Source organism: Dama dama, chromosome 30, assembly GCF_033118175.1.
Source record: "Dama dama isolate Ldn47 chromosome 30, ASM3311817v1, whole genome shotgun sequence".
Lineage (NCBI taxonomy): Eukaryota > Metazoa > Chordata > Mammalia > Artiodactyla > Cervidae > Dama > Dama dama.
In genome coordinates this window covers 73,699,881-73,720,095 of record NC_083710.1, presented here as the reverse complement: position 1 = coordinate 73,720,095, position 20,215 = coordinate 73,699,881, and the positions used below count along the sequence as shown (strand labels likewise).

The following is a 20,215-nucleotide window of genomic DNA, read 5'->3' as shown; positions in this document are numbered from 1 at the left end:
CTGTTCTTCTGGTGAGAGCCCGCCCGGGGTGCTACAACTCGCCGTCTATGGGCTACTGCCTGACGCTGTTGATCCCTTTCAGGGACTTGGTATAGCGTCAGGGAGAGGGAGCCCTTTCCGATGGCTGCTTGGGGCCGGTGGGGCCGCTCCACTCGGTCCAAGGGTTTACTGTCTGGCGTCAGGCTGCGGAAAGGGGACCCCGGAGAGTTATCTGGTCGGGGCGCAGGGTCTCCCTGTGTAGCGGAAGCGGAAATATTTATAATAAAGAAAGAGGCTCTCTGCCCCGCCAGCCTTGTATGGCCTGGGAGTAGCGGGGAGCAGGAGGCAGGGAGGCTGCCCAGGGGAATCATCGCCCAGCGGGGGAAGGACTGGACTCTCCACGCTCTATCCTTAGCCAACTTCCCCAGCACTGCTTAGGAATTCTGTCTTAACTAAAGCTGCACTTTTTTTTTCCCCTCCCCTAAGCAAACAGCTTAGGAACAGCTACCTTTGTCTAATTAGTGCTCTGCACCATTGCCATCTTCCAATAATGTCATCACTTTCCCCATATTCCTTAAGTGACATCTGAGTCCCAACTGCACCAGGCTTCCTCTTCCCATGAGTCTATGACCACGTCTCCCTCCCTCTCTCCCTCCATGATTGTGTCTCACTGTATGTCCTGATACCTAGTTGTGACAAATTTCATGTGTGTAACAAATGCGATTATTTTTTTATTTGTGAATGGGGACACTATTCTTGAACGTACTTTGCTTTGACCAGGGACACACAGCCCGTGACTGGAGCCCCTTTCTTTATCCTAGGGGCTTCACTGATAGCTCAGTTGGTAAAGAATCTGCCTGCAATGCAGGAGACCCCAGTTCAATTCCTGGGTTGGGAAGATCCCCTGGAGAAGGAATAGGCTACCCACTGCAATATTCTTCAGCTTCCCTTGTGGCTCAACTGATAAAGAATCTGTTTGCAATGTAGGAGACTAGGATTTGATCCCTGGGTTGGGAAGATCCCCTGGAAGGGGAAAGGGCTTCCCACTCCAGTATTCTGACCTATAGAATTCCAAGGACTGTATAGTCCATGGGGTTGCAAAGAGTCAGACATGACTGAGCGAATTTCACTTTCTTTTCTTTATTGTGTATTTCTGCTTCCACCTTTTAGGACCACTCTGGGCATGGGGTCCCTGAAACCTTTGGGGTCTTATCCAGATCTTTAGCTCAGAGAAGCAGTGCATAGTCTTGATGCAGGTGATCCTGCCCAGGTGTCGTATGGTCCTGAAACCACTGAAGAGTCCCTGAGCTGGAAGGAAAAATGTAGATAAAAAATGACCCAGAGAGGTGAAGTTCTTAACTAAAGTTTCCATCCAGTAGCTGGGACTACTAACTAGGTGGGACTGACCTTTGGGCTTGAATCACAGTTGGGTGATCGATTTTTTTTGTTTCAATGGACATTCATCTTTGCCACAAATTCTGTTATTTCCTTTTTTTTTTTTTTTTAATGGAAGAGCCTCAGGGATTCTCAGGACTTGGGAGCTCCTATGCTTATTTTCATGGTGTGCATTCAGTATGTATAGCTGTATCTCTCGGCTATTTGGTGGCCCTTAAGGAAAGAAGGGATTATGGATGTGGTTACCGTAAATCACAGCAAAGTAGGTAAACATCTCTTAACTTCAGGCAGGGCAATCAACTCTCCAGACATGTTCTACTTGTGGATTTTGAAAATGTATGTGCATGGAAATGGAAGGTGAAGACTTCTCATTGATTTGGTAGGCACCCATTTCCAGTTTTCCTGCTTGAGATATTATTTCTTATTTTACATATGAAGTCACTGAAGCAGAGAGGTTGAGCAAGTTACCTATGGTCACACAACTAGTAAGTGAAAAAAATTGGATCCCAAACCAGGGAGTCTGGTTCCCAGGCCTGTGTTGCCCAGTATGTAACTGCAGTACTGAGCTGCTTCTACTTGTTCTTAAATGCAGGGAGAAGGTGATTCCAAACAGATCTTTGGTCTTGTAGGCAGGAGTTTCTCAGAGGAAGTTCTTAACTTTCTTGCTGTTGGAGATGATGCACAGGTGAAACAGCTCTGTAATCAAGCATTAGGATGGCTGTTCTCAGAGTATGGCTCTTAGACCTGCAGCATCCTCATCACCTGGGAGCTGGTTAGAGATACAAATCCCCCTACACACCTTCTAGATCAATTCTGTAAAGTTAGAAACTCTGGGGATGGGTTTTAAACAAACTCCAGGTGATTCCGATGGAAGGTGGAGGCTGGCTTCTGCTTTAAGTCATTCCTCCCATTGATATTGGTAATTCAGTGTTAACTTTTAAAAAGGGGTCCAGACTTTGTGAAGTTGGTTGTTGACCATGATTGCCATCTTGTATGTAAAGTCTGAGGTACCTTCATGATTTCCTTTTGCCCCCACCCTTGCTTCCCCGGGAAATATGAAATGAGTCCATCCAGGAAGTGCTGCCCAGACACAAGGCCCACCTTGTAGAGAAAAACTGAGTTTTCATCTTCTCATTGGGTATTTGCTTTCCTTCTCACATTTCATCTGCTTTCTCAACTTGTAAATGATGCCATTTACTGACTTTATATAAATGACTTTATACAAATGACCTCACTGAGGTTTTAGTGTTTTCACAGCACAGGTTGGACATAGGGTTTAAGAGAAGTTGTACGTTATGGTTATTGGTAATTGTTGTGAATTTTAGGAAAGAATATTTATTTTTCTATTTATGTAAAAAAATTTAAAGCTATAGAAGAAGAAAGGAATAAGAATTTATTTCTAATAGTCAAATATACTTGCTGATATTCTGGTTGTATTTTCTATTCCCTAGAAATCTTTCTGCACGCCTGAGCATGCATGCTTTTCTATAAAACTAAATAAAATTGAATCTTGAGTCCTTCTTAATTTTCTATGATTAATGTTTATTTATGGAATTAGATAATGTTCAAAATATGGTATTTAATGCAATTTATGCAGTCTTTCACTTTTAACAGTTTATTGCTAATTATGATGGCCATATCCATAGGGATATATATTTACCTAACCCTAATATTTAGGTCCATCTTTCCTTTTTCTATATTTCCAGAAGCAGGATAAACTGGTGAAAAGCCAAACTGGCTTTGATCAGGTTCCGACCAGTTTGCCCTCTTAAAACTCTTGTATGCTTATTTCATTGCCATCTTTGAGTACCTGAATTACATTCTTGCAATATGGGAGACCTGGGTTTGATCCCTGGGTTGGGAAGATCCCCTGGAGAAGGGAAAGGCTACCCATTCCAGTATTCTGGCCTGGAGAATTCCATGGACTGTATAGTCCATGGGGTCACCAAATATATTTACTCTTTGTTCTTTAACTTCAAGTATAGCTTGAGTTTGGTTCTTGTTCTATAATATTTCCCCAGAGCAAATATTCACTGGTTCCTGCCACCCAATGTAGTTTCAGATTAAAATTGGTGGTTAAAATTTTGTTTTTTTTTTAAGATTTTGTGGTCATGATTTTATGGAGATAGATTAATCCAAACATCACCTATTTCCATGGTATGTGCGAAATAAGATGTTATATCATGTACTGTTTTTCCTCAGTTTTCTTTCACTGAAAAACATTTATAACATTGAAGAAAATGCACTTGACTGGGCCAGTACTTAAGGGATTAATCTTGGGAAAGAACCAAAGCCAAAATACACTGTAGGTTTACTAATGTATAAAGTATAGTTGGTCACTGTTTGAATTTGTATTTTTTTTTTAAACCTTTGAAAGTGAAGTGAAAGTGTTAGTTGCTCAGTTGCGTCTTACTCTTTGTGACCCCATGGACTGTAGCCTGCCAGGCTCCTCTCTCCATTGGATTCTCCAGGCAAGAATACTGGCGTAGATTGCCATTCCCTTCTCCAAGGGATCTTCCCGACCCAGGAATCGAACCCAGATCTCATGCCTTGTAGGCAGATTAAACCTTTATATCTTCCAAAATCATAAAGTAGTGATTGTCAGGGAATGTTTAACAGTAGGATTCCTGTGTGCTGTTTTCTGTCTCTCATGAGCCCTCCGTTCCTTGTCAGTTCCCATCAGGAATGAACAGAGCAGCACTCTGCTCCCAGGACTGAGATCAAAGAGATGGAATGCATGCATTGGATTTCCTTCATTAGCTTTTCTATATGTTGAAACGGATTATTTATGACCCTCTTTTGATATGGATTGCCTTTTGGCTTTATGGCCTCTATTACTCCTTCCTTGGTAACTTGTAAAGTCTGGTCTTTTGATCTTTATCTGAAGAAGCTACCTTGCAATACAGTATATATATTCACACAGAATTAAATAAAGCACCCTTGTTCCACTAGAGATTTGGGTCTCCATGTCCGTCCTTCTCTGTCACTCTCTGTCTCTCTTTCTGGCTGATTCTCTGGAGTGTGGAAGTCTGCCGAGCTCATTTTCCTGCGTGGGCTTTCAAGACCTCTCAAGACTTCTTGAGAGGGCGCCCTGTGCCTATCTGAGCAGTACAAGCTCTGTCCTGGGGCTTTATTGGTTTTCTGCATAACCCAGGGAATATTAGCCTCTTTTCTTCTCTCTTCTTCTTTCCTTTCTTCTTCTTTCTTTCACTTTCTTATCATCAACTCCAGACCACCAGATTCCAGTCCATTAAAGGACCGCAACAAATGGCACCCAGACAGAGACCTGGTATACACGGCATTTTGGACAGAGTAACTCGGGACCTATTGAGGTCAGTGAGTACAAGGACATGGGTCAAACTACTGGAAAGCCCCATCACTTTTCTACTTTACTTCATCATTTATTTAAAGTTCATGGACTTTCGGTTTTGTACCAGCAAATAGAGGCTTGCCTTCAAACAATAGTTAAACATAATCCCTGGTTCCCTGATGAAGGCAGTTTTGATTTAGAAATTTGGCACTGGGTCAAAGAGAATGTTGAACAAGCTACCAGATGGGGAAAAAATATTCCAATGATTTCTGGCCCCTGTGGGCTCTCATTAAAGCTGTAATTCTGCCATTTCAAGGCAATTCTAGCCCTCCTGATATTCAACAGCAGACAAAACACTTATTACATGAATATGAATTAGATGATGAAACTTTACAAAAGGCCCTATTAGAACAACATAAAATATTTCGGAATTTTCCTACAAGCCCTGCCCTGGCTGCTCCAAATGCTCCTTCTCTGCCAACAGGCATGAATCCAAAAGTCTCTCCTTTGTTAGAACCTAATGATTCTGACAACGACTCTCCTGAGACACTTTTTGACACCAAAACTGGCAATACTTTTCTGGATAATAATGATAAGTCCTTAGCACAAACTCATATTTGCAAAATATTGCTACCTACTCACTCTCTTTCATGACAGAAGCTCTCTGAATTGCTAGCTTTGCAATCACAAGTCTCTGAAGCTGATGGTTTTTCTGCCTTTCCAGTTTTAAGAAATGCTAATGCTCAAGGGCAAATAATACCTCAACATGAAGGTATTAACTTTTTTCACATGCAACAAATGAAAAAGGCTGTAACTATGTATGGCCCACATTTGCCTTTTACTAGAGAAATTCTAAATGCTATGGCGTCTTCTATTGGAACCTTTATTCTCTATGATTGACGAACTTTAATAAAAGCTCTCCTTAAACCAGGAGAATATCTTCAATGGACAATGTGGTTTCAAGATATAGCCAGAGATCGTGCTAACAAAAACGATCAAGCTGGCACTCCCCAAAACAAAATTACTTTTGAAATGTTAACTGGCACTGGACAATTTGACACTACAGAAGCTCAAATACAACACCCGCCTTGTTGCATGAACAATTAAAAACAGTGGTCCTTGAAGCCTGGGATCGAATTACTCCTCAAGGGGAACCTACAGGTAGCTACACTAAAATACTGCAAGGACCTAATGAAACATGCTGATTTTTTAGCTAGATTAGAAACTGCTATTTCCCGTACTGTAATAGGAGAAAAAGCTAAAAGGCAACTAGGGAAATTACTTGCTTATGAAAATGCAAATCGGGAATGTCAAAAGGCTATAGCTCCAATTCGTGAGAAAGGGGATTATTATTGATTATTTGAAGGCTTCTCACAATCTAGGATCAGAAACTCAAAAAATGCAAATGCTAGCTGAAACAATGGCTGCTTGCTTTAAAAAGGGGAATGACGGATGTTTTACATGTGGGAATAAGAACCATTTAAAAAGAGATGCCCACTGGGAGGACCCAGAGGAGTCGGGTGGAGAGGGAGGTGGGAGGGAGGATCGGGATGGGGAATACCTATAACTCTATGGCTGATTCATGTCAATGTATGACAAAACCCACTGAAATGTTATGAAGTAATTAGCCTCCAACTAATAAAAAAACTTTTTTTAAATAGAATAAAATTGCAAAAAAAAAAAAAAAAGAGATGCCCTAAGAAAGCTAATAATAAACCTCCAAAAATCTGCCCCCACTGCCATAGAGGAATGCATTGGGCCAAAGATTGTAAATCTAAATTTGTTATTGAAGGAAAACCTATTTCAGGAAACTCCAAGCAGGGGAGCCCCAAGGTCCCCTTCAACAAAAACCAGGGGCAAAATCCATCTTTTCCCTCAAACACTCAACATCCAGCAGTGCTGCCATCAATATACCAGCCCTAAATGATTTTCACCTTTACCCTCAAGCAGTCCCTTCTAGAATACCTACTGGACTTTTTGGACCCCTGCCCCCACAAACCTTTGGTCTTTTACTTGGCAAATCTAATTTGACTTCTAAAGGAATTACTGTTCACCCTGGAGTAATCAATTCAGATTATAAGGGAGAAATTCAAATTATGATGTCATCTAAGATTTTATGGCAATTCAAAAGGGGGGACAAAATTGCTCAATTACTTCTTTTACCCTACATTTCTATTAACTCCTCTAATGATGTTTGGACAGGCAGATTCAGCAGTACAGATCAAAAACAATCTTTTTGGACATCATTGGTATCTGAATATGCCTGACCAAATATAAATATCAAAATTAATGGTAAAAGATTTTCTGGTCTCCTTGATACTGGATCTGATATTACTATTATATCCAAACATTTATGGCCCAAATCCTGACCTATACAAAAAATCTCTTGCCAAATTGCAGGAATTTCTCAAACCAAAGTACAAGAGGTTTATCAAAGTGTTCAAATCTACCCATGTGAGGGACCAAAAAGCCAACCTGCAACATTAAGACCTTATGTGATAGATGCACCCCCTAATTTAATAGGAAGGGGTTTACTTATGCAATGGCAAACTCAGATATACATTCCACATTTTTCCTAGGGGCCACTGCTCATTTAACAAATAATGAAATTATTAAAATAACTTGAAAGAATGACTAGCCTATTTGCACAGAGCAGTGGACCCTTGCGAAAGAGAAACTACAAGCTGCTAAAAAACTTATAGATATACAATTAGAATTGAAACATATCAAGGAATCTTGCTCTCCTTGGAACTCTCCTATTTTTGTTATAAAAAAGAAATCTAACAAATGGCATCTCTTAACAGACCTTAGAAAAGTTAATGCATCTATGAAACCTATGGGTGCATTACAACCAGGAATCCCATCACCTACCACTATTCCACAAAACTGGCACATTATTATTACTGATTTGCAAGATTGCTTTTTTAATATGCCTCTACACCCTTTAGACTGAGAGAGATTCACTTTCTCTCTCCCTTATCCTAATCATATCGGACCTCATAAACGATACCAATGGACTGTATTGCCTCAAGGAATGATGAATTCTCCCATCATGTGTCAGTACTACGTAGCTAAAGCCCTTGAGCCTGTGAGAAAACAATTTCCTGACTTTCTTGTCATCCATTATATGGAAGATATATTGTTTTCGGCTCCATCCGTTTTAGAAACTCAACACGTTTGATATAGCTCAACAATGCTTAAAAAACTCTGGATTAATCATTGCCCATGAAAAAATTCAAACCTCTACACCTTATCATTACTTAGGATTTGTTGTTAATAGACAACGTATTACTCCCCCAACTAACTCAGATTCGTGCTGATAAATTATCAACCTTAAATGATTTTCAGAAGCTCTTAGGTCATATAAATTGGATTAGACCCTCTTTAGGCATTGCTAATTATCAACTAACTAACATATTTGATACTTTGAAAGGAGATCCCGATTTAAATAGCCCTTGATCACTTTCTCAAGAGGCACGAGAGGAGCTCTATTTGGTACAAAATAAATTACAAAAGCAATTTCTTACTCGCATTATACTAGATTTACATTTAGAGCTATTTATACTCCTCTCTCTTCATTCTCCCATGGGACTTCTTGCCCAAGAAGAAAACCCAATAGAATGGATCTATACCCATTAACGAGAAATGCTGGGCTGGAGGAAGCACAAGCTGGAATCAAGATTGCCAGGAGAAATATCAATAATCTCAGATATGCAAATGACACCACCCTTATGGCAGAAAGTGAAGAGGAACTAAAAAGTCTCTTGATGAAAGTGAAAGAGGAGAGTGAAAAGGTTGGCTTAAAGGGCAACATTCAGAAAACTGAGATCATGGCATCTGGTCCCATCACTTCATGGGAAATAGATGGGGAAAGAGTGAAAACAGTGTCAGACTTTATTTTGGGGGGCTCCAAAATCACTGCAGATGGTGATTGCAGCCATGAAATTAAAAGACGCTTACTCCTTGGAAGGAAAGTTATGATCAACCTAGACAGCATATTAAAAAGCAGAGACATTACTTTGCCAACAAAGGTCTGTCTAGTCAAGGCTATGGTTTTTCCAGTGGTTATATATGGATGTGAGAGCTGGACTGTGAAGAAAGCTGAGAGCCAAAGAATTGATGCTTTTGAACTGTGGTGTTGGAGAAGACTCTTGAGAGTCCCTTGGACTGCAAGGAGATCCAACCAGTCCATCCTAAAGGCGATCAGTCCTGGGTGTTCATTGGAAGGACTGATGCTGAAGCTGAAACTCCAATACTTTGGCCACCTCTTGAGAAGAGTTGACTCATTGGAAAAGACCCTGATGCTGGGAGAGATTGGGGGCAGGAGGAGAATGGGACGACAGAGGATGAGATGGCTGGATGGCACCACCAACTTGATGGGCATGAGTTTGAGTAAACTCCGGGAGTTGGTGATGGACAGGGAGGCCTGGCGTGATGCGATTCATGGGGTTGCAAAGAGTCGGACACGACTGAGCGACTGAACTGAATTGAACTGACACCCATTTTAGAGGAATGAAGTCACTTACACCCTACCTTGATTTAATTGCTCTAATCATTATCATTGGAAGAAATAAGACTAAAACTCTAATTGGCTCTGATCCCCATAAAATTGTGTTACCTGTCAATAAATCTCAATTCGAGAATGCCTTACAAACTTCTACTGATTTCCAAATAGATTTTCTGGAATATTTTGGAGAAATTTCATTTAATTATCCTTCTAACAAGCTATGGAATGTCTTCAAAAATACTGAATTTATTATTTCCTGCACAGCCTATACCTCAAGTCAAAGTTTTCTATATAGATGGAACTAAAAATGCTAAAGCCTCATTCTGGTCTCTCAAAGAATATAAAGTCTTTTACACTAAATTCCATTCTGCTCTGCAAAACAAATTATGTGCTCTTATTCAAGTTATTTGCCTACATCCTTATCCCATTAATATAGTCTCTGATTCCTTGTATTCATTTTTCGTATTAAAAAATATAGAAACCTCCACCATCAACTCCAATCAACCTATTATTCAACAACTCTTTTTCAAACTATAATCTGTTATTAGAAACTGCAATTCTCCCATTTATATTACACATATTTGAGCACATTCCTGTCTTCCCAGCCACATGACTCATGGTAATGAACAGGCTGATAAACTGGTTTCTTTTGCTACTCCGGAGGAACAGCATGCTCTGCTACACAGCAATGCTGGCTCCCTATACCAGCTATGGAAAATCCCATATCACCAGGCTAAAGAAATTATTAATAATTGCTCTACTTGCAGACCCTAATATCTTCGACCCATCACACATGGTATGTCCATGCTACTGAGACTCTGGGAAAAGAACAAAGAACTTTATGTGAAGGGTTTACTTATAAGAACTTTAAATATACTCCTGTTCATTGGGACAAATGTCAAGCCAAATCAGGAAAACTAATATTTGTGGCTGGTCACACCATTGTCGATTGGGGACTCCATGGTATGTGGTTGTCTAACTGCTCAGATGATATTAACAGCACTGTGATTATGCTACTCAAGTAGCTTGGAAAGTTACTAACACTATGATGGAACAATACCATGACAAAGGACTTCTTGGCTGGCTTGATGGTGGAATGGCACCCCCTCGTCCTCGGATCATCCTCGATAAACAAATTGGGACAGAACAATGGGACATGTGGAAACTTGCTGCCAGCAATGAAGGACTTGGAACTTGGACCAGACATTTCACAGGAACCAGTCGTAGTCACAGTAATTATTTCTTTCACTATAATCAATCATATTTCATACAAACTTATATTCCCCTTCCTTTTATTTTAGCTATAGGAAACTTACAATTCAATAAGACTTTACGTTCTGTAACTTGTATAAATTGCAAATTATATACCTGTCTTAACTCTTCTATTTCCTTAACAAATGAATCCCTTTTGATTCTTTGAGCTCGACTTAATTTGTGGTTACCAGTAAATCTCCAAAGGCCCTGGGAAGAAGGTCCCATGGCCGCGCTTGCTTTCCGGTTACTTTCTAAATTACTCCGATGATCTAAATGATTCATTGGATGCTGATTCTTGGCATTTTGGGATTAATAGCTATTTGCACCACTGCTGCTGTCGCTGGTGTTGCTTTACAAACCTCGATTCAAACACATAATTTTATCCAAAATTGGACTAAAGATGCTCCTACTATGTGGGCCACTCAGGCTCAGATAGATGAGGGTATTCCAAATGAAATACAGGAACTAAAAACAGCCATCAAATGGGTTGGAGGTCAATTAATAGATGTACAAAAACAAGTGATACTAAAATGTGATTGGAATTCTACTCAATTTTGTGTTACTCCTGTTCAATTCAATCATAGTGCCTATAACTGGGAGCAAGTCAAATTTCATTTACAAAATATACATGACAATGCATCTCTGAATGTACAATTATTGCAAAAAGAAATCTTTGAAATCTTCTCTAAAAGTCTGCCCTAATCCACCAATCTGGAAATTTTAGCTGAACAACTAGCTGATCAATTATCTGGGCTAGACCCACGAGGATGGTTTCAAAGCATCACTCATAGTATCGGGTCTGGAACTGTAACTCTGGTGGTTGTCTTGACAACTATATTTGTTGTTTACCATTGCCTTTCTGCAAAAATTGTTAAAACTAAACAAACTCAAATGGTCAGGACCCTTTTTACAAATATAATAAAATAGGGGGAATTGTCAGGGAATGTTTAACAGTAGGATTCCTGTGTGCTGTTTTCTGTCTCTCATGAACCCTCTGTTCCTTGTCAGTTCCTGTCAGGAATGAGCAGAGCAGCATGCTGCTCCCAGGACTGAGATCAAAGAGATGGAATGCATACATAGGATTTCCTTCATTAGCTTTTCCATACGTTGAAACGGATTATTTACGACCCTCTTTTGATATGGATTGCCTTTTGGCTTTATGACCTCTATTACTCCTTGTTCCCTTGGTAACTTGTAAAGTCTGGTCTTTTGATCTTTATCTGAAGAGGCTACCTTGTAATACGGTATATATATTCACACAGAATTAAATAAAGCACCCTTGTTCCACTAGAGATTTGGGTCTCCATATCCTTCTCTCTCTCTCACTCTCTCTCTCTCTTTCTGGCTGATTCTCCGGAGCGTGGAAGTCTGTCGAGCTCATTTTCCTACCCAGGCTTTCAAGACCTCTCAAGACTTCTTGAGAGGGCGCCCTGTGCAAGTACAAGAGCAGTACAAGCTCTGTCCTAGGGCTTTATTGGTTTTCTGCATAACCCAGGGAATATTAGCCTCTTTCCTTCTTTCACTTTCTTATCATCAACTCCAGACCACCAGGTTCCAGCCCATTAAAGGACCACAACAAGTGATGTTTATATCTTCAGAGAACTATACCTCCTGCAGTAACTAAAAATATTTTTTTCTCTTTATTGTACCAACTCCTATACAGAATGTACTATGGGGAACAACTCAACCTTGAAGATCATTTAACTTTTCTGTTTAAACCACATTGAGACAAATAGCTTCATCTGTGAGAGATTTCTTTAACTAATCCCTTGGTGTGTTTATGGTGGATGTCCTGTTTCAGGGATGGAGGACACTGAGATCTTTCTGTCCTGATTGACTGCACCATCTTTCTCAGAGAACACTCATTGGAAAGAGATCTCCCCATCACGTGGCTGTACATGTAAGATACAGAAGAAGTCCTGAGAACATCAAAGTTCTAGCATCTAAAAGTCATCTATTTCAGTAGTAATTCTTCTGGAAAATGTCATTCTTCTTTCTGTATCCACAGGTACAACTGAAAGAAGCCATTGAAGATCTTCCTGGTAAAATTGATACTGACTTAGCAGAATCAGGTTCAAACTTGAGTGTTGGACAGAGACAACTGGTGTGCCTTGCCAGGGCTTTTCTCAGGAAAAACAAGATACTGATTACTGACAAAACCACATCAAATGTGGATCCAAGATATGGAGCTAAGGTCCATGAAACCTGGAATTAGCATTTTAAATGTGATAACCAGAGAACATTTAATGATGCTGAGAAGTGTTTCTAAGTGCTCTTTTTGCCCCAGAGACAGTAATTCCAGGAAACAAAGGAAGAAACAAAAACATGTTATAGGGTGTTAATATTGTTATGAGGCATCCTGAGAGAGCTAGACTTCTAACTCTAGCTCTGATAGTTATAAGCAATTTCAAGAGAATACGATTTCTCATTGTTTAATGCAAAATAGTAAATTTCTAAGTAACCTTTTCATATTTAGTTTTTCAAGAACAAGATTATGTCTTAAAGTATTGAGTTTTTAAAAATTATAAAGATACCACATGATATTTTTAGTTCATAAGGGTTCTCTTTTGTCTTTGCTAAAGTAAATTCAACTTATTTGATTCCAGAACTGATGAGTTGATTAAAAAAAAATAATCCATGAGAAATTTGCCCTGTGCACTGTGCTAACCATCACACACCAATTGAACACCATTATTGACAGTGACAGGATAATGGTAAGACCCTCACTAGTGAAATTTCAGTTAGCATTTATGTGAAATTTTTCAATGTATTTTTCCTTGTAAAACCTAAAAGGAACCTTTAACAAGTTAATTTTCTCTCAGATTTTCCTCTCATTCCTGACAATGACTCAGGTATTTAATTATACTTTCAAATTGTTCTATTAAATAATATATCCAGTAATTTCATATTTTCATATAAGTTTATTTGGGTTGTCATCTTTATTTAAGATACCCAACCATGGAAATATTCCAAATCCAAGATACATCTTCATATTTCAGAGTGGTAAGAATACAGTCATTTTCACTGTGTCAGTTGTTTCAGCATTTTGGGATTCCCTCAATCACAAAATTAGCCTTTCCTTTAAATTGCCAGGAGGTTGTTGAGTATGCTGTGCTTAGTCTCTCAGTTGTGTGCAACTCTTTGCAAGCCCATGGATTGTAGCCACCAGGCTCCTCTGTTCATGGGGATTCTCCAGGCAAGAATACTGGAGGGGGTTTCCATGCCCTCCTCCAGGGAATCTTCCCAACCCAGGGATCAAACACAGGTCTCCCACACTGCAGGTGGATTCTTTACCAGCTGAGCTACCAGGAAAGCCCAAGCTTGCAGAATTACTCAGCTGTTGGCACAGTCACAATGTATGCTGTCTGAGAAAGGGCCTAGTGAGAAAAACGAATTTCAACAGAAAGGATTTAATATAGGCGATTTGTTGCATAGCAATTTGACGGCTAGAAAAATGAAAGGAAACACTAGGATAATGATTTCAGGAAGCAGTTACTGTGTCCCAGTACAGAACTCTAGACCTAAGAACTCAGAGGTGAGGCTTCAAAGAGTTAGTGCTCACACCACAAGGAGAGGTGACTACCTAATTGTTGGCTCTCTTTGTGAAGGAGTATGATGAGGCTGTGTAGTAGAAACCAGGTAGATCATTTGCTGTACATCCCACCTTCAGTTTCCTTCTAGTTGTGAAACCTAACAGGCAACTGGTCAAAGATGCTCTGAAATATGGTTTGCAGAGACAGAGCTTCTGCATCACAGAAAGGAGCATAGAAAGAAAGGTAGATCAGGGGCTGAGAGACTGTAGATAAACAACTAGCAGGTCTCTCACACAGTAGATCTGGACAGTGTACATATGGCAGACTCCAAGCTTTGGTTTCTAGATATCTGTTTCTTATCCTCCTTCCACTTTTGATTGTCTCTTTCTTCTTATGTAATTTAATAGTTCTTTCCTTCCTTTCTCCCTCCCTTTTTCTTTTTCTGTTTCTCTCTCTCTCTCTCTCTCTTTGTCCTTTCACTCTGTTGCTTGTTGAGTTTCAATAAATGTAGTGTGGACTTATTAAATAAGGAAATTATTCCTCCAAGAAAAAAACCAACTGCAGATAAGCCCAAGAGAATTCAAGCTATTCTCAGGCCAAGCCCCAGCCTGTAACAATCAGCTGGTTTTACTAGTCTTAAGATTCTGCAGTATCCAGTGATGCTGACTAGTGATGAAATAAATAAAGCCCACATGATGCATAAGAGGCAACAGATGGATATAAGCATGATTTTGATGGTCCATACAAAACAGGTAATAATCAGTAATATACAATCAGTATACCCAGACTTCCTTATGTCCAGTGATGATAGAACTGTCTCTTTTGACTTCTTGGGCAATTTCTGGAATATGACCTCCCATTGTACTTCACATGCATTGTCAGATGGGATCATCAGTAGGGACATTAAACAGATACCAGACTGTCAGAATTGAGGCTGTACCTGTAGCTTCACTCTCCCAAGCTGGACATGCACAGGAGTGAGCTCTGAAGAGGCAAACAATAGGGGTGGGGTAGCTGCAACAAAAGGGATGCTCTAGGAAGGAAAGCTATGACAAACCTAGACAGTGTATTAAAAAACAAAGATATCACTTTGCTGACTAAGGTCTGCAGAGTCAAAGCTATGGTTTTTCCAGCAGTCATGTACAGATGTGAGAGTTGAACCATAAAGAAGTCTGAGTGCCAAAGAATTGATACTTTTGAACTGTGGTGCTGGAGAAGAAGCCTGGCATGTTGCAGTCTGTGGGGTTACAAAGAGTTAAACACAGCTTAATGATGGAACAACAAAGTAATTAGTGATGTTGAGCATTTTTTCTTGTAACTCTTGGCCATCTGTATGTCTTCTTTGGAGAAATGTCTATTTAGGCCTTTGCCTATTTTTTAATTATATATTTTTGTTTGGGCTTATACATATATATATATATATATATATATATATATGTATATATACATATATACATATATATATATATATATATATGTAGAGAGAGAGAGAGAGAGAGAGATGAGCTGTTTGTGTATGTTGCATATTAACCCTTTGCCAGTCACTTCATTTATAAATATTTTTTCCACATTCCACAGGTTGTCTTTTCATTTTGTTGATGGTCTCCTTTGCTGTGAAAAGCTTTTAAGTTTAATTAGATCCTGTTTGTTTATTTTTGCTTTTATTTCTTTTGCCTTGGGAAACTGATCTAAGATAATATTGATACAATTTATATCTGAGAATGTTTTTCCTGTGTTCTCTCCCATGAGTCTTATGGTGTCATGTTTTGTATTCAAGTCTCTAAAACACTTTGAGTTTAGATTTGGTGTGAGGGAGTCTTCTGATTTCTTTGATTTCCATGTAGCTGTCCAGCTTACCCACACCACTTGCTAAAGAGAATGGCTTTTTTCCTCCATATATTCTTGCCTCATTTGTCATGGATTAATTGACTGTGTGTGGAGACTTGTGTTCTAAAATTGCATTTTTTCCTTCTTCATTGTCAGGAAGAGTAATTACGTGTTATCATCCTATGCTTAAGTAAAATTACTCACTTGGGCACTTGGGGCACCTAGATAGGCATGCTAAATCATGTGTGTGCTGTGTGCTAAGTCACTTCAGTCATGTCTGACTCTGTGCGACCCTATGGACTGCAACCTGCCAGGCTCCTCTGTCCATGGGATCCTCCAGGCAAGAATACTAGAGTGGGTTGCCAAGCCCTCCTCCAGGGATCTTCCAGACCCAGGGATTGAACACACAGCTCTTACGTCTACCTGTGCTGGCAGGCAGGTTCTTTATCACTAGAGCACCTGGGAAGCCCTTGGTGCATCTAGATAGGTAGGCCAAATCATAGGACGTTTTAATTATCATGTGGATGTGATAGATTCAATTATTGTTAAACTCTTTTGAGAAAGTCACCTGTTAGAAGTAATTCACAGTAGTGAACAAAAGAGGAACATGATGATGGCTCTATGAGATTTAATAAAAATTTCCAATTAAATAACATGGATAGAATTAACTGCAATACTTAGATGTGGAAAAACGACCTGTGTCCTGTTTAGACTCTTAGTGTATTGCCTTAAGATACACAATATCTTAATGTGCATAAAAGCGCTGGAAGGCAAGCAGCTGAAGAAAGAGAAAGAAGCAAAGAAAGGTAATTTTTGAAAACAGATTCAGATTTCAGGCATTCAAATTCAGCTACTCTGCTGTGCTGTGCACACCATGATCCATAGAATTTGGAGCTCAATTTCTTACTTGCTTCTTTAGTCTTATTCAAAGAGAAAAATTGAATTTCTGCAGACGCCTTCTGTGCCAAACAATTCTGTTCAAGCTACTTACATAGCAGCTCCTTTGCCAGCATTTCACTCTCAGAACAAAACAACAAAAAAGAACAACAACCACATCAATTTCAAGAAGTACCTTAACCTCTCCAACAAGATATTTGGTCCCCTCTTGCATTCATGCTAAGTCACTTCGGTCATGTCCTACTCTTTGTGACCCCATAGACTGTAGCCCTCCAAGCTCCTCAGTCTGTGGCATTCTCCAGGCAAGAATATTGGAGTGGATTGCCATACCCTATTCCAGAGGATATTCCCAACCCAGGGATCAAACCCTCATCTCTTGCATTGCAGGTGGATTCTTTAATGATTGAGTCACTGGGGAAGCCTCTTAGCAACTGACATATTCCAGGATGCTAAAGAAATTCAGAAGCACTTATTTTTTTTCCCCAAATATGCATATTTTCTGTCAAAACAACTTGACAATTCATTTGCTATCAGGTCACTGTCATACAGGTCACTATATGACATGAATCTAATTTTTGAAAGTGAAAGTCGCTCAGTTGTGTCCAACTCTTTTGTCACGCCACAGACTGTATAATCCAGGCCACTGAATTCTCCAGGCCAGATACTGGAGTGTGTTGCCGTTCCGTTCCCCAGGGAATCATCCTGGTCCAGGGATAGAACCCAGGTCTCCCATATTGCAGGTGGATTCTTTACCAGCTGAGCCACCAGGGAAGCCTAAGTATACTGGAGTGGGTAGCCTATCCCTTTTCCAGCAGATCTTCCTGACCCAGGAATCAAACCAGGGTCTCCTGTATTGCAGACAGATTCTTTACCACTTGAACTACCAGAGAGGCCCTAATTTTTATGTGTATTGAATTTCATTTTCTTGAATGAAGTGATTTCCCAACGTTGAATGTATGTATGCTGCTGTTGCTGCTGCTAAGTCGCTTCAGTCGTATCCGACTCTGTGCGACCCCATAGACGGCAGCCCACCAGGCTCCACCATCCCTGGGATTCTCCAGGCAAGAACCCTAGAGTGGGTTGCCATTTCCTTCTCCAATGCATGAAAGTGAAAAGTGAAAGTGAAGTCGCTCAGTCCTGTCTGACTCTTCGCGACCCCATGGACTGCAGCCTACCAGGCTCCTCTGCCCATGGGATTTTCCAGGCAAGAGTACTGGAATGTCTATATACATAGGCCTCAAAGCTCAAAGTCTGAGAGCTAAAAGCACTAATTAATGGTAACAACCCCAAATGCCCTTGGCAAAAACATAAATGCTACAGACAGCTCAGTGCCCATAATAAGAGTCTAAAACTTTCATTGTCTTCCTTTCCTATAACATTATAATAATAAAAGGCCAAGTTAGGCCTTTATCTGCCTGGTCAAACAGGGTAATCAAACCATTTAAAAGTCACTAGGTCTACCACTCAATAGATTTTATTCTCCCTGTCCTACCCCTTTTAGAAATATTGTCTGAGTTTTGTTACTGAGAAACATTGTGTCAATGGGTTTCTTTCTGCTAATTAACAGGTTTTGGATTCAGAGAGCCTAGAAGAATATGATGAGCCGGTATGTTTTGGTGCAAAATAGAGACAGCCTATTTTACAAGATGGTGCAAGAGTTTAGACAAGAGTGAGGCCACCGCCCTCACTGAAAGAGCAAGAAAGGTGAGCTGCAGGAAGTTGTAATGAAAGTTTGTCTCCAGGTTTTACTCTTTACAATCTCCATCAGGGGTCTGGTAACAAGCACTCTGTGCCCTTTTCAGTCAGAAGCCTCCAGAGACAAAGCTTCATGACTGGGTCTTAACAACATATTTCAGGTTAAAGGTAGGTCTGCTGAGAATCTGCAGCAGTGCTGGGGGTGGGGTGTAGGATGTGTGAATACTCATGTGCCTGAGAGATTTCAGATTGGATTTATTACATGTTTGGACTGTGGGTTCAGATTCCCATGAAACACGGAACACTCACATTTTGTACACCCTTTATACTTCATTCTGGTTGGTGCTCAGTACATTTGTGATACAAGTGCTGTCAAGGAACATCCAGGAGTTTTGAGAGTTTGTGGGGAAAAATTATGGAATATTTTCGGTCTAGGGAAGATCTTGAAGGGAAAGTGTAGTTCACTTCTGTTTTCTAGTATGTAAAGAAAACTACTTCGTGATACTGTCACCTTCTCCCTAGTTTTTATTGTTTAGAATGAGGTGATTTGCCTCCGCATGCTGCTTCTACTTTCTGGAAAATGCAGTTGTCATCAGGACAAATCAGAAATTCACAAGACCTTAACACTGTGTTCTGAACAGAGCTTGATGGTGTACAAAGCATTTTCACAGAGATGAGATGTGTGAAACCACTAAGCCCTGTACATGTGTGAGGACTCTCGTGGTCCATGCGCGGGTTGGAAAAGAATTTCCAGACAGGAGACAGACTGAAAGGAGAATAAAATTTATTAGAGTGGGGGAGGGGAGAATCGCTGCCACCACAGCGGGCCAGCTTCCTTATAGTCAGAGAGAGCTGATGCTGAACAGGTGTCCTTGGTCCATTTTTATACCCAGGGTACAAGGAATGGGATAGGGGTCTTGTGGGTCATTTGCTGATTGGATGAGGCAGGTGGTGGGGGGGCGGAATATTGGATATTGGGTGGGGGGAAGAGTAAGGCAAATACCTTCTCCCTATATGGGGCAGGAGGGGAGACAGGTTATACTGCTCAGGAGGACCTGAAATTTGTTAATAGTCACAACATGGGGGAGGGAAGGATGATAAGGGTCTGGTTTTTCCGTTCCTGCATTCCAAGACCCTCCTTGGTTTTATCTGCTCTTTTGCCCTTGGGTCACCACAAGAACAGTGCTAGATGAGTAGCATTCAGGTCACATGGCTTCTAACAGTAGTCAGATGGTAGTATCCTATTGTATAGATGTGGTAACTGAGGTCTGGCTTAAGGACCTTGGCCATTGCCATGCAGCTTCCTTCCAGTAATTTTTTCTGGAACAATGTGGAAATGGGACTGATGGGGGATGGAGGAAAGGAAAGTCTGGTGTTCCTGCCCCTTGAGATGCCTGGCTTGGGGTGGGATGAGACTTCTGCTTGTATGTGGTGAGGTTTCCTGTCAAAACTTTATCTCTGGGCATTAAATTGTGGGTGCCTTTTCTTTGCTCATACTTTTCTGCATTTCCTAGATTTTCACTTGTGAGTGGAATAAATACTACTTACATAGTATTTAAAACATCTCTTAAAGAAAAGATATCCCAGTATCGAAGTACTTCTATATGAAACATTTATCTAACAATGTATCCTAAGTTCCCTCTGTCACTCTTTCATCTCATTCCTCTTCCTTAGAAATGAAGAGCAGCACCTACCACTGTTAACAGGGTAGGAAACTGTCCAGGGTCACAGAGCTGGCTGAAGAGTTGGCAGAGTCAGAGTTCAAACCTAGGTTTAGGGGCAATGAAGTCTGTGTTCTGAACTTTTCATAAGTACTTA

The 20,215-nt window shown here is 40.3% G+C and overlaps 1 pseudogene; it reads left to right on the top strand.

Moving 5' to 3' along the window:
- Positions 1-10,252: 10,252 nt before the first annotated feature.
- Positions 10,253-19,074, top strand: LOC133049364 (ATP-binding cassette sub-family C member 4-like; annotated as a pseudogene).
- Positions 19,075-20,215: the final 1,141 nt, after the last annotated feature.